Genomic DNA, 15,466 nt, shown 5'->3' on the forward strand with positions numbered 1-15,466 from the left:
GGGCTTATGACCTGTCATTGGCTGATTTAAGTGTCCAATTAACACACTGTGTATGTTAATATAAACAGCTCCCCAGGGAGTTGAATCCAGTCCTTGTCTACAAAAATTTGTTACTTTATTTTTTTCAATATTTATTAATTTACACGCCCTACGGGCTTTTACATATATTAGAAATTACATTCAAGTGCAGCAGTGAAACATAAGTATGTAAATTTAACATATTACAACAGAGATGAAGAACATTTTAAAGAAGATAATATAGAAGTCAAGGCATCTACAGGGCTTATGACCTGTCATTGGCTGGTTTAAGTGGCCACTTTATACACTGTGTAACATTCACCATTCGGCCCATATTTGAACATCTATATTACTTCAATTCTTTCATCTGTTGATGTTTGTGAAGTTAAAGAGCTGAAACCTTTATTTATGCGGGTGAGATTCATCTAATTGAATTATTTCACCTACATACTAGGCAACGCCTGAAAATTTTATTTTTTCAATCTCTATACTTCTTCATGGACATGGACATGGATGTTAACAGCTCCCCAGGGAGTTGAATCCAGTCCTTGTCTACAAAAATTTGGACAAACTCAAAATATTGTATGTAAATTTAGTTGAAATTAAAGATAACATAAGAAAAACTAAAAGATACAATATTAAGTAAAAATAAGGAAATGTACCAACATAGGTATATGGGTACATAGAAAAATATTTAATGGATTTACATATGAAAACATACACACATACATATACATGCATATATTTTTAGCTAGTACATTAGTATACAACATTATTTTTTGGTATGTGTATTTTGGTATGGGGAATGTTGTAAAAACGTAAAGTGGCCACTCAACCCAGCCAATGACAGGTCATAAGCCCTGTAAACGCTCGAATATCGATAATCCTGAATTTGAAAAAAATTCTACCTCATCTCTGTAGGAATATTGATAAAAAAATAGTACATTAGTACATAAATATATTTTTAAATATGCCAATATGTCTTCTTGCTCATACTGATCATCGTGGTTTCTGATGTGACAGGGTTTAAAGAGCACCCTGTATATTATGGAAACTTCACTGGTCCATTAGAGTTGAGTCTAACTGCGTAAAATATAAAACTATGTAACCGTACTGTATGTTTCCTGAATAAAAGAAAATAAAAAATAAAAATAATCGCCTAGAACGGCGCCTTCAGCGGCGCCTTACAAAAATGACGCTGTATTAATTATCCTATATAAATAAACGGAGTAAAGCTGTTAAAACAGTAAGACTATTAGTGTCATTTGCGTAGTATAGTTTGGCGGAGTTATGTTTTTCTGCTGTGGACAAAATACGTGAATTTTCATACTATTTGCGCGCCGGTTGCAAGCAAATATTATTTATTATACATTGTCAAATGATTTATGGAGTTGCAAACAATGGAGATTGTTTGCCAAATGGACACCAAACCCGAATTTCTATTTTAGCAGTAAACAAGTTTTCGTAAATCTCTTAGTAACAGAATTGAATTCTCGATTATGATTTGAGAAAAAAGACGTCATACCTTCACCTTGACGGTATAGTTAAAGATAGATGGCGGCCTCTGTGGTGTAGTGGTCAAGACGCTATACTCATGCACGGAAGGTTCCGGGTTCGATTCCCGGTGAGAACACGGAAAATAAAAATGTGATTTTTCTCAAGCCTGGGTGTTCTGTGATGTAATTCACCACTGTAATTGGGCCTCCTGGCCTGTTGTGGTGCAAAAATAAATAAAATAAATAAATTCTCTCCAGCGATTACAAAGATATACTACCGACTCCCCACCTTCAACTTTTGCGTAGGTACATCGATTTGAAATAAGGGGAAGCGTATGTCACGGTACACATATCTACGTTATAAAATGGCATAGCTTGTCATAGTTGAAGATAAAAGTCTTCCGACTGACTACAAAGGTATAGTACCGATACCACCCCCATCAAGTTTCGATGTAAGTATATCATTTTATACCGACGGGTCTAAAACCCCTCGATACGTTTATCTACTCATTAAAAATGATAAAAAATTTGTTCCACCGAGCAATTTTTTTTAAAATTATGATTTAGTAAAAAAAATATATCGTTTTGAGGTTGGCACTTTTTTCTTAAGAGCCTAGCTTTAGTATGACGTCAAAGTTAAAGATAAAAGTCTCCCGACCGACTACAAAGATATACTACCGACCCCCCACCTTCAAGTTTTGCGTAGGTACATCGATATGAAACGAGGGGAAGCTTACGTCACGGTACACAAATCTACGCTCTTAAATAGCATAGCTTCAGTATGACGTCAAAGTCGAAGATAAAAGTCTCCTGACCGACTACAAAAATATACTACCGATCCCCCACCTTCAAGTTTTGGGTAGGTATATCGATATGAAACAAGGGAAAGCTCACGTCACGGTACACATATCTACGCTCCAAAATGACATAGCTTCAAAATGACGTCAAAGTTGAAAATAAAAGTCTCCCGACCGACTACAAAGATATACTACCGACCCCCCACCTTCAAGTTTTGGGTCGGTACATCGATATGAAACAAGGGGAAGCATACGTCACGGTACACATATCTACGCTCTAAAATGACATAGCTTTAGTATGACAAAGGTATACTACCGATCCCCCCACCATCGAGTTTTGACGTAAGTACATCGGTTTATACCCACGGGTCTAGAACCCCTCGATACGTTTATCTACGCATTGAAAGTGTCAAACATTTTGTCCCACTGAGCAATTTTCCCTTTAATTATGATTTATTTAATTTTTTTATCGTTTTGAGGCTGGCACTTTTTTTCTTAAAAGCCTATTAAAAATATGAGAGAGAAATAAGTAAGTTTTGAGGTCAAATTAAATTCTGATATAACTGTCAGTTTCGGAAACAAGTGGCTAGGTGCAGTGGCTAGATGATCTAGATGCTGTCCTATTAACATACAAGAGCTTCTAGCCGTAAAATTTTACTAATGTAAAAAATAAATTAAGTTATTATATTTTTTCCGTCTGTTTTATTATCTTCCGGAGTGTGCGTATCGAGACGTTAAAGGAGCCGGCTTTATAGTCGCTCGGTAGATAAATGCAGACGATCGATAAGCATACCGTCTTAGCAAGTGTCTAAAGTCTTTTAAAAATCATGTTCAAGCGAGGTTCTTTTGCTTGAATTTGGATTTATTGGAGTTTATAAATACTTTGAAGTGGGCCCATTTGATCACAAAGTATAAATGAGAACTATTTTAAATTTTAATAAGTAAGGAACGCGGACTAAATTTTCGGGGTTCTGGATTCAACTCCCCGGGGAGCTGTTAATATGAATATATTACAACAGAGATGAAGAACATTTAAGAGAAGATAATATAGAAGTCTAGGCAATTTGCAGGGCTTATGACCTGCTGGTTTAAGTGGCTTCTTTACACACTGTGTAACATTTACTATTCTGCCCATATTTGAACATCCATATTCCTTCAATATTTTAATCTGTTGATGATTGTGAAATTAAAGAGCTGAAACCTTTATTTATGCGGGTGAGATTCATCTTATTGAACTATTTCACCTACATACAAGGCAACGCCTGAATTTTTTTCCATGAGTCCACAAAGAGGCACAGAAATTAAAAAAAAAAATATATGTTTCTTGAAAACTTAATAATAAGAGATTTGTGATAGATTTCCTGTTTACTGTAAATCAAATGACGAATCAGCAAAACACACGAGAAGAAGGGGAAAATACTTGCTTTTGTATTTTTGAAATGACGACGAAAATACGACACACAAAAAGTTTTAAAATTCTTTTTGGCTTTAGTTTGATACTTTATTTTACGATCTGAACCCGGTAATGCTTTGCTATTGCTAGATTTGAGTTTTTGCCAACTAGATTAAAATTAATTTAAACACAATCGAAAGTTTGATATCAATTATTGTATTTAGTCCAAATTAGATATGTATGTATACATTATTATTTTTGTGTTTCGGTTCAGATAAATGGGCAATTATCATGGATTTTTTTATTAGCTAATAAATTAATCTAAACAATCACAAGCCGATCGGTACTGTTCTCATCAAAATCTGTTAAGAAATAAGGGAGATGTAAAGGATTCAATTCTAGTCATTTGAATGGGGCCAAAAACAAACAATTTGTGACGTCATTAAGTATGACGTCTTCGGATGTTTTGTGACGTCATCGGATTTTTTTCATCGATGACTATGGATTTTATAGAGTATTGTAGATAGCTTTCTTTTTATATGTATCGTTTGTTTACATTTACGGTGTCATGTCACTTATCAAACGCTACGAGTTGCGATTTATAATTTTCGTGATAATTTGATAATTCAATTTATCATTATCATAATAAATTAATATTTAGAAGATGTTGAAAACCATAAAATAATAAAAGGAATTCGAGGTGTAAGATGTAATCCGTCTTCACTTTCATCTGTCGGTGTCTGGAACTGGAGCGTGGAGCAGGTAAGGGGGGGCGTTAAGATAATATGCATAGACAACTCTCGTTATATTTCTATCTGTGGCCTGTGGCATTACCAACATTGAGATGAATGCATTACTCGTGAACTTCTGTGAAAAAATTTATTACCAACTTACGAAACGATTGTTTTCGAAAGACCTTATTTTCGAAACGAAAATAATTAATAAAAATATTCATTACAAGGGTTTATATAAACACTAGGAGAATCTTAAAAAAATCTTTTATTTGTAGAGTAGGTTCAATCCGACATTCCTCCCGAGTGATAACACCCTATCAGTGGCGAGCCGTGATTTTTTTTATAGGTAATCTATTAAAAAGGTTAATTAATTTGTACTACATATAAGTACTTCCATAACATGTAAGTAATGTAATTATAAATGACTATTTTTTGTAATTCTGTGAAAATCAACTCAAACAACAATTATTATTAACCACGTGATAAACGTAGTTTTATTCTACACTATTTTAATACAACTATGCACAAAAGTTTATTAACATATACCACAATGACATTCCGCAGGTATTTCCATTATGATCTGTCATTGACAGTACTGTCAAGACTTGAGCACTGGCCGATTTCTTTTTAAATGAATAATGCCTAAAACGGCCACTGCGAACGCCACCTGTCCTATGTGATACATAATATGTCAACGGTATCCCATCAAAGAAAAATAGTCCTTCGGAAATAATGTTCGAAATACTAGTTTCCAAATAGAGAATCTTCTAAAAATATTTGTAATCTGCAAGTTTGTTTTAGTACTAAAAAAGCCGACTTGGGTTAAAGACGAAAAATACAGTGTACTTTTTTGTATGGAAGAATAAGCTGAGGTAATCGGCTAGTTTTATCGTTCTGTAAGAATGGGCTGGGCGCGCTTCATAGATATTTTTTGTAGAAAGATATAAACGGTGATTTATAATAAATGACAATTACTTTATTTTTTTCCCATAAACATGTTTACTATAATTTATTATTATTTTAAGTCAAATATAATGGTAAGCTGTGTATAATCGCTTACTTTGACGATTCGCCCCTGCACCCTATTGTGAGGACAGAGAATTACGATAAATAGGTATTCGAACATTGTTTTTCTGTCACCCTCTTGCTTATGCCTCATATGAAAAAGACAACTGCATGTCAGACCTTTTGTTAGAATAGACAAAATTGATGTTTCGCTGTACCGTTTTCCGCACCTCAAATTTTAACCTATTTTGTTATTTTATTTTTTTAGACAGAGCATCAGAATAAAAATTTCAGTGTTGGTATTCAACATATACATAGATAAATGTATGAAAGAATTGAAAAGTATGGATGTGGGAGCGAAAATGAGTAATCTAACTGTCGGTTGCCTTCTGTACGCCGATGACGCAGTCCTCCTAGCTGACAGCGAAGAGGAACTGCAATCCTCGGTTACAAAGGTTTACGAAGTGTGCAAGGAGAGTGATTTATTTTATTTATTTATTTTATTTTATTTATTTGGATAACCAACAGCTATAATTATCTCATATTTATATAACAAAACAAATAACAAATAAGCCAATTACAGGTTTTCACAAGTAGCATCACAGTAAGTTAAAAAAGATTCTCGAACATAAAATGAATAGTAATGAATGTGCAAAAGTCGAACGTCATGGTCTTTGAAAGAAATGTAACTATGACTGAATGTAAGATTGTAGTAAATGGAGATAGTTTGAAACAAGTCGAAGAATTTGTATATCTGGGTAGTATCTTTACTAGAGATGGAAATATGGACAAGGATATTGAAAGGAGGGTTAGTGCCGGTAACAGAGTTAATGGTGCCTTAAAGTCTGTCGTAGCAAATAAGTGTCTATCGCAAGAGGCTAAATTAGCAGTTCATAATGAAGTTCTGGTACCAACCCTAATGTATGGAAGCGAAGCATGGAGTTGGAAAAAAAGGGACGAAAGTAGACTGAATGCTGTTGAAATGCGATCCCTCGGGCGAATGTGCGGAAAAACAATGTATGATAGGTGCCCTAATGTCGAAATTAGAGCAGAATGCAAGGCTGAGTTAAGCATTATCGACAAAATTAAGAAAGGTCTTTTGCGATGGTTCGGTCATGTGGAGCGAATGACTGATGAAAGAACGGCTAAAAAGATTTATGATGCGAATGTGTCTGGTTGTAGAAGTCGAGGAAGGCCGAGAAAGACATGGCATGATCAAGTACAACAAATTCTTGAAAGTGGTCATGTGAAAAGTCGGAATAATCGACGTGCGTGCATGAGAAGATGTATGAATGTGAAGGAAGCAAAGGAAGTGTGCCAGGACAGAGTGGTGTGGCGTTCTATCCTCTCTGCCTACCCCTCTGGGGAAATGGCGTGATGGTTAGTTAGTTAGTTAGTTAGTTATATTTGTATACCGTGCGTCGTGCGCCCGAAGACAGCAGGTATAACCGTGCCTTTTTGCGGGTTTGGATGGTTCTAGTTCCCATAGTAAACTATTTGTTAAAAACGAAACAATATAGAGACACGCCAATGGTAAATATCCATTTTTTAATTATTTTTTTTTTTATTTTTTTTTTTTGCACCACAACAGGCCAGGAGGCCTAATTACAGTGGTGAATTACATCACAGGGCACCCAGACTTGAGAAAAATCACACTTTTATTTTTGTGTTCTCACCGGGAATCGAACCCGGAACCTTCCGTGCGTGAGTCTAGCGTCTTGACCACTACACCACGGAGGCCGCCAATCCATCCATTATATATAATGTGTTAAAAAGAGCTATGCGCTGGTTTAGAGATGTAGAGCGAATGGACAACGAAAGAACGTCAAAAAAAGATGTCACTTTTCATTGGTAGGTAGGTACCTAGGTTCTTGTTTATGATTGAATTCCAGAACTTAACATAATTTATTTTCAAATATAGAATTTTTTGCCAATGTCAAACTTTGCTCTCAGGGGTGCACTTTAGTTAGGAATGCGATTTAAAAAATATATCGAATGTCAGTTAATATTTTATTTTATTTTATTAGGGAAATCAACAGTTCTACATACATTTTTTTAGTAAACAAACAGATATAGTGTATAAACTCAGAACTAATAACAGATTTCCACATAGTATACAAAGTTAGTAAAGAAAATATATTACATATCAAATAAATACAAACAATTTATACATATCAAAATGTTATTTTCATGTACTCAATAATCAAAGATTTTATTAATATTAATTTTAAGAACATTAAGTTACTGTAAATTGGACGGGATAAGGACAAAAATGCTTGAAGAGAGGATAAGGAGGGGAGGGGAGATGTACATATTTATTATTATAATGTCTACTAAGTTACATAATACATTTTTAGTGTAAATTTTAAATCTGACAGAGTGATGTTTGTGTAATCTATATTTTTAATTTTTGTATTGTACATTGAAAAAGTCCTACGAAAAAAAGCATTTTTAACATACGATTTTTTACTTATTGGTACATGAAACAGGTGGTACCGTCTACAAATCCTGGCTGGCACATGTATAGATATTAAACCAAGCAGCTCTGTACAGTCAACCATTCCTGTCATAATTTTGTAAAGCAGTAGTTGGTCCGCACACACTCTGCGGTATTGTAGAGAAATGATTCCATGGAAGGTGGAGGCAGTGAGAGTAGATACATAAGAAATACCGGTTTTGTATTTAAGGTACTTTATAAATTTGTTCTGAATATTTTCTATTCTACTTATATATATGGCATACTGGGGATTCCATATCTGAGAGGCGTATTCCAAATGGCTTCTGACAAATGTATAATATAATGAAATAAGGGTCTTTGGATTATCAAAGTGTTTACTCATTGTTTACTATTGTTTTATTAAAACCAAAAATCCAATATAAAGAAATAAATGGGTAGAAACTATAAGGAATTCAATGATATAATCTTAATGTGATCCATAAAAATGTTGAATGTTGTTTGTAAACATTAAAAAACAATATGTTTCTTTTTTAGGTGATACCGTGCGTGTTGGATGTTCAGCTACCATTACAGGAGCCATCTTCAGGGTAAGTTAAGTCAGTTGAACTTGAAATGATGAACAAACATTATCTTTTTGAAAACCCAATGAAGAATTCCACTGTTTTCTAATCTATTTATTTTCTATTAGCGTACTATTTAACTAAGCAAAAATATTTTTTTTGTTCGTTATTTACAAAGATATGATTTTTTAAAGTTACATTTATCAAATACCGCGCCAAATGACTGTAATCAGTGTTTCACTTTTCAGTAGTGACGTCATAAAACGGTTGGCGTTCTTACTTTCGCTGACCTGACAAGAATCTATGGAATATTGCTTTGATTACTTCATTTAGTTGATCGTAATTTGCTCATTTCTATGTTATGGTTGTTTTTACGAACGTTTCGATTTAGAGAAACCTAGAAAGTCGACATAATCTCTGGTTGAAATGTCAAATTATACTTTTTTTTTTTCTATGGTCGAAACGTTTCTTACAAGGTGCGGGGGCTTTAAAGCGGAAACCGAAAAAAACTACACGTAGATATAAGGAGTGACGTCATTATTTACGATTTTAAAATGAATACTATTTCAATTTTTTTAAATTTATTTTTGTGTGCGTTTTTGAGATATTTCACCCTACTCCAATTTTTTTAAATATCCACGTGTACACGAAAACATTTAAAAAATTTAATTCCGGGTTGGGCTGGAATTTCTCATTGTAAAGCGCTTTACGCCTGGTTGTAGGCAAAATACATAGCACATTATGATGATAAGTTTGTTGCCTTTAAAATTGACGGACGTTATAGCGAAGCTGTAAATATTGGTATATCAAATAAATTAAGGGGCGTGTTAAATATATCAATAGATGATAAAAAATCACTATAATTTGAACAAAAACGATAGAGGAAAGAGTGTTGTGCATAGTTAGTGCTACAGAATGGCAGATGGAATAAATATTTATATCTTATCACGCGAAATGGGACATAAAAATTATTTTTGGAGAGTAAGTTTTAAGAGTCTACTTTATAAAACAGATGAGAAGGTTTTCACGGTCACTGTTATCAAAATGTTTTTTTTTTGGGTGATACCGTGTGTGTTGTATTTGTTCCGACGTTTCGGCTACCATTGCAGGAGCCATCTTCAGGGTAAACTGGGTGTTTTGTAGAAAAAAAGTATGTGTTTATGTACTTGTAATTTGTACCGTGTCGTAGTCGGTAGTAGGCATATATCTATTCATTTTTGTTTGATTGTGGGAAAAATGAGCAGCCATTTATTAAATCCAAAAGATAAGAATCCCCTGGAAACTGAAGCCTTTTATAAACTAAGTTGTCAAGGATGTGATAAACTGTACATATGACAAACAGGGCGCAGAGCAAAGAAAAGGATTGACGAACACTAAAGAGCGTGTAAACTTGGGCACCCTGACAAATCCGCAATAGCGGTACACTTTACAGACATCGGACATTTTTTCGCCTTCGAAACGAAAATTTTACATAAACCCAGTAATTACAGAGCACGAATAATAAAAGAGGCAATTGAAATACGCAGACACCCAAATAACATAAACAAAGATGAAGGGCTTAAATTAAACTCAACATGGTTCCCAGCACTACATACTACTAGTACATAAACACGGTACAAATTACTAGTACATAAACACTTATTTTTTTAACAAAACACACAGTTTACCCTGAATATGGCTCCTGCAATGGTAGCCGAAACGTCTGAACATATCCAACACACACGGTTTCACCCAAAAAATAAACATATTAAGTAAATAGCATAATTCAGAGAGCGTCTATTTTGTGGGGTAAAAAATCCTCTTTATTTAGTAGATAGGCTGTAGGCGCAAAGTGTTTTATTGTTTTTAAAATCTAGGTATTTAAAAATTATTTTTTTACTTACCTAATATACATCTACATGTTATACAATATATTTCATATTCAACAATATTTTGAGTTTGTCCAAATTTTCGTAGACAAGTACTGGATTCAACTCCCTGGGGAGCGGTTTATATTAAACTATTTCAACAGAGATGAAGAAAATTTTAAAGAAGGCAATATAGATGTCTAGGCATCTACAGGGCATATGATCTGTAATTGGCTGATTTAAGTGGCCACTTTACACACTGTGCAACATTCACCATTCTGCCCATATTTAAACATCTATATTACTTCAATTCTTTCATATGTTGATGTTTGGGAAGTCAAAGAGCTAAAAACTTTATTTATACGAGTGAGATCTCGTAAAATTATTTTCAGGCGTTGCCCAGTGGGTGAATTGGTTCAGCCGGATGAATCTCACCCACATGATAAAGGTTTCAGCTCTTTTATTTCACAAAAGTCAACAGATGGAAGAGTTGAAGATATGTGGATGTTCAAACATTGGTGAATGTTACAGATTGTGTAAAGTGGCCACTTAAACCAGCCAATTACAGGTCATAAGCCCTGTAAATGCCTAGACTCCCATATTCCCTTCTCAAAAATGTTTTCCCTCTCTGTTGCAATAAATTTGTCTTTGAAGCTGTCCAGTTAAAAAAAATTTTTTTGCTAATTATTTGTAGCCTAAAAAATACTTTTAAATTCCCGCAAAAACGGTAATTCTATCGGCCGCGCCCCTAATACGTCACGATTCACGTTTATTTGTTCCTTGCCATTGAAATTTGTGTAGAACGATTTCACGAATCTTGACGTCACCAAGGCCAAACACGTCGCGTTTTTCTACGAACGTATTTTTATTGAATTTCTTTTTTACATTTATGTATGAAAACATTTCTCCACAATATCCATATTGAGTTTGAAAATACAATTAATTATTCTAAATCCATATAATATATTTTCATTGGTATTCGTAGTATATGATATTTCCCTATCGTTGCTGCCGAGTTTTAATTTTCTCAAGAAATAATTAACTTTGCTTGGTTTTTTACTATGTTTTTTCTCTTTTTACTCGGTATTTGCTATGTTTGCTTTAATATTTTTTTTCTAAAGGTACACATATACGTTTTTTTTTATTATGACTTTAAATATGTTTATGACCTTGTATTCTGTTTTTACTGCGCATTTTACTGAGTTTTTTAATAATTCTTATTATTTAAAAAAAAAATACAAAATTTTTACTATGTTTTTACTAGATTCATTACTACGTTTTTACTACATTTTTACTGTGTTTTTACTTTTTTTTTACTATGTTTTTACTTCATTTTTTACTATGTTTTTACTTAATTTTTTACTTTGTTTTTGCTTTATTTTTTACTATGTTTTTACTTTCTTTTGGACTATGTTTTAACTTAATTTTTTACTATGTTTTTACTTAATTTTTTACTATGTTTTTACTTAATTTTTTACTATGTTTTTACTTCATTTTTTTACTATGTTTTTACTCCTTTTTTTACTATCTTTTTACTTAATTTTTTTCCTTTGTTTTTGCTTTATTTTTTACTATGTTTTTACTGCATTTTTTACTATGTTTTTACTTCATTTTTACTATGTTATTCACTTTGCCCACTACCTTTATAATTGTTTCTTTATTATATATTGATTACAGTTTTTTATATATTTTTTGGTCTGTCTTAGAACGAGGAAAATGACCCTAGTTAGATAGTCAAAGCAACTTTCTATAAATGAAAATTTTGTGTATGTAATAAAATATGAAAATAAATAAATACATTTATGTATGTATATGGATGGATGTGTGCGTGTATGCTTATGTATGTATGTATGTTGTATGTGTACATTTATATTCATTTTTGCATTATTTTACATTTACTTACTCTTTCTTTTTCCTTCTCCTCTTCCTTCTCTATTTTCCCATCCCTTCTCCACTTTCTTCCACCCCTAGAGAACTAGACATTCTGTTTTTTATATTTTTGTTTCTTGATGAAACCCGTAATTGGCCTTGTTATTTGTATTTTGTATGTATTATTAATAACTATGAATGTGTTGGTTTAAAAAAAATCTGATTTATAAATGTTTTTTTTTTACACTCTCTTCGATCCCCAGATATGCTCTTTTTAAAGAACCCCCCATAAAAATATTTAATTACATTTTAAATGTGAGATCAGTGTGAACGGAGATATTCTGAATCAGGTAGAAGAATTTGTGTATCTCTGGGAAGTATGTTTACTAGGGCTGAAAAGACCGAAAAAGATTTCAAAAGGAAGGTGAGTGCCGGAAACAGGGTGAACGGTGCACTGAAATCTACTTTGGCAAACAAATATTTATCGCAGGAAGCTTAACTAGTAGTAAACAATGGAGTTCTAGTGCTAACTCTAATGTATAGAAGCGGAGTATGCGATTGGAAAAATTATGATGAAAGTAGGTTAAATGCTGTCGAAATGCGATCCCTCAGGCGAATGCGAAATGTCGAGATCCGTGAACTGTGTAAGGCTGAGACACGCATTATCGACAGAAGCAAGAAAGGGGCGCTGCGTTGGTTTGGACATACAGAGCGAATGGACAGCGAAAGAACGGCTAAAAGGATCTACGATGCGAATGTTGATGGATGCAGAAATCGAGGAAGGCCGAGAAAGACATGGCACTATCAAGTCCATCAAATACTTGAAGATGGACATGTCAAAAGTAGGAATAATCGGTGTGTGTTCATGAGAAGATGTATGAATGTAGAGAAAGCGAGGTATGTATGCAACGACAGAGTGATATGGCGTTTTTTCCTCTCTGCCTACTCTTACGGAGAAGCGGCGTGATGGTTTGTTTGACAAAGTTTCTGAAATTTTTACATAGGGAGTACCGCAAGGATCGCTTCTCGGACCAGTTTTACTTATAATCTATTTTGTGTAAATTATTCTGTCGTGCCATTAAATATTATAAAATGAGACTTTTGGCAGACGATTTTTAATATCTATATATTTTTAAGATAGGAATAATCGGCATGCGTGCATGAGAAGATGTATGGATGTAGAGGAAGCGAGGTCTGTATGCAAAGATAGAGTTATACGGCGTTTTATCCTCTGGTTTGTTTGTTTGTACATTTAGAAAAATATTTGACTACAAAGTTAATGCTTTAAATATTAATAATCTTAATGCTTTCCTTTAATTGCATAGTTTTAAAACAATCATTGAGTTTTCTTTGCATTTGTTCGAGTCGTGTTTTATAAAACAAACGGCATTAATTAAACAAATGACAAATCAAAATATTATCCTACAATGACAAAGAATGTCATCTGCATTATTGTTGGAACAAGGGTTTCTTATTTATTTAACTGTTTCATTTAAAAATATTGACAGATTTAAAATTTGCAAAAATTAAAAGTGCAGTATCGTCTCTCTATGGGGAGAGTTCAGCGTGTGTAAGAGATAATGGGGGATTTACATCTTGGTCTGATGAAAGAGTTGAGGAAATGTGGATGTTCAAACATGGGCAGAATGGTGAATGTTACACAGTGTGTAAAGTGGCCACTTAAACCAGCCAATGACAGGTCATAAGCCCTGTAAATGCCTTGACTCCCATATTCCCTTCTTTAAAATGTTTTCCCTCTATTGGAATAAATTAAAATATGAATAATTCCCTAGGGAGGAAATCCAGCCAGTCTGCAAGCATTTGGACATACTTAAACATTGTTGAATAAAGTTTCAAACAAAAAAATATAAGTAAATTAATGATTATTATAAAATATTAAATAAACTTATCAATGAAACTTCTTGGTTATGTTTTACTTTTTATTATTTAGACCAACTTTCGAGCGCTTTCGCCTAAGTAGGCATCTTCAAGACTGGTGAATTGTTTGCAATGTGGGTGTGTGTGGCGTTTTGCTTACCTGTTGGGGTCTCTCTGTACACGCTGTGTGTAACCTTTGTACTCACAGGCGTGTGCGTGAGGTAGGATTAGGCTATCTTCCTTTTTACCGGCATCCGTCCGCTCGGGGCCTCGCGTCCCTGCTGGAGCCTGCAATCGGTCCCGTCGGTGCCTTATGACCTCTCGCTCGACACCCTACTACGTTCTTTTCAGAAGGTGGCGGGGAAAAGGATTCACATATATATTATCACACAAGAAATAAGAACAGCTTACTTACATGGATAACACTATTTATTTTATAAGAAGCTGGCGTGTAATACAAAGATATTTTATTACACATTCAATAAAATCTAACTAAATTCCAATTTATATCTAACACGTGTTTTATAGAAGACTAATTTTATGTGAGGAAGCACTGCAGTTGAATTTCGGACAAGGAGAGAAGAACGGGCCTTGAACTTCGCGCTTTTTATAGCCTTTGTTCTTATCTCCCTCTACTTCCGGCTGGGTATCGAACCGCAGGCTGGTAACTTGACGAGCTGCGTTCGCTTGTGTGGTTTCGCTCCTCGGTAGGTCCTTGAGGATTGTCTATGACGGAGGCGCCACAACAACATTTACAGTTTTTATACTATTCTTAACATATTTTGGAGATAAGATCAAATAAGTATTTTAATAGAGGGCAGAAACATGAATATTTACAACTATTTTGCTAAACAGTTCATTTTTGGGAGTTTTTGGACCGAAATTGGGATTAAGCTTTTATTATTTAAAAGGTGGGAAAAGAACACATGGCGAAATACAACAGAGTGCGAAATACACATTTAAACAGATAAAGTTAGCACAATACTTGATTTTTTTCAGGGAAGTTAACATACCATAAATGAATGACGAAATATCTTAAGATACATACTTAGATAATACATTTTTAATCATTAACTATGGAGTTTTATCAAGAAATATCAACAAAAAACATAAATATAAATAAATTGTTTTTTTTCCATTGAGATACATGATTTAGATCATGTTTTCGTTTGTACGTTATTGCTTCATACTTTTCCCTCGATATATGATGTATATATTAAAAATCGTCTGCCAAGAGTCTCATTTTACAATATTTAATGTCACAACAGAATAATTTACACAAAATAGATAAAAATAAAACTGTTTAATATTATGTTAATAAAATTTGTATAAAACCACTCACCGACTTATCTGTCTACCGGTTTCGAGACGTAACCCGTCTCTTCGTCAGGACAACAACACTACACCAACA

At 33.7% G+C, this 15,466-nt stretch overlaps 1 long non-coding RNA gene across 1 annotated transcript in view; it reads right to left on the reverse strand.

Annotated features, from left to right (window-relative positions):
* The window catches only part of LOC148271736 (uncharacterized), a 33,745-nt gene extending 19,103 nt beyond the window's left edge, over window positions 1-14,642 (reverse strand). Inside the window, exon 1 of the long non-coding RNA XR_015825026.1 lies at window positions 14,471-14,642. This is a non-coding gene — a long non-coding RNA (uncharacterized LOC148271736). The remainder of the gene's footprint in view (window positions 1-14,470) is intronic.
* Window positions 14,643-15,466: the final 824 nt, after the last annotated feature.

This window comes from Micrasema longulum, unplaced genomic scaffold (genome assembly GCF_059751315.1).
Source record: "Micrasema longulum isolate JH-2025_06_02 unplaced genomic scaffold, ASM5975131v1 h1tg002692l, whole genome shotgun sequence".
Classification (NCBI taxonomy): Eukaryota; Metazoa; Arthropoda; class Insecta; order Trichoptera; family Brachycentridae; genus Micrasema; species Micrasema longulum.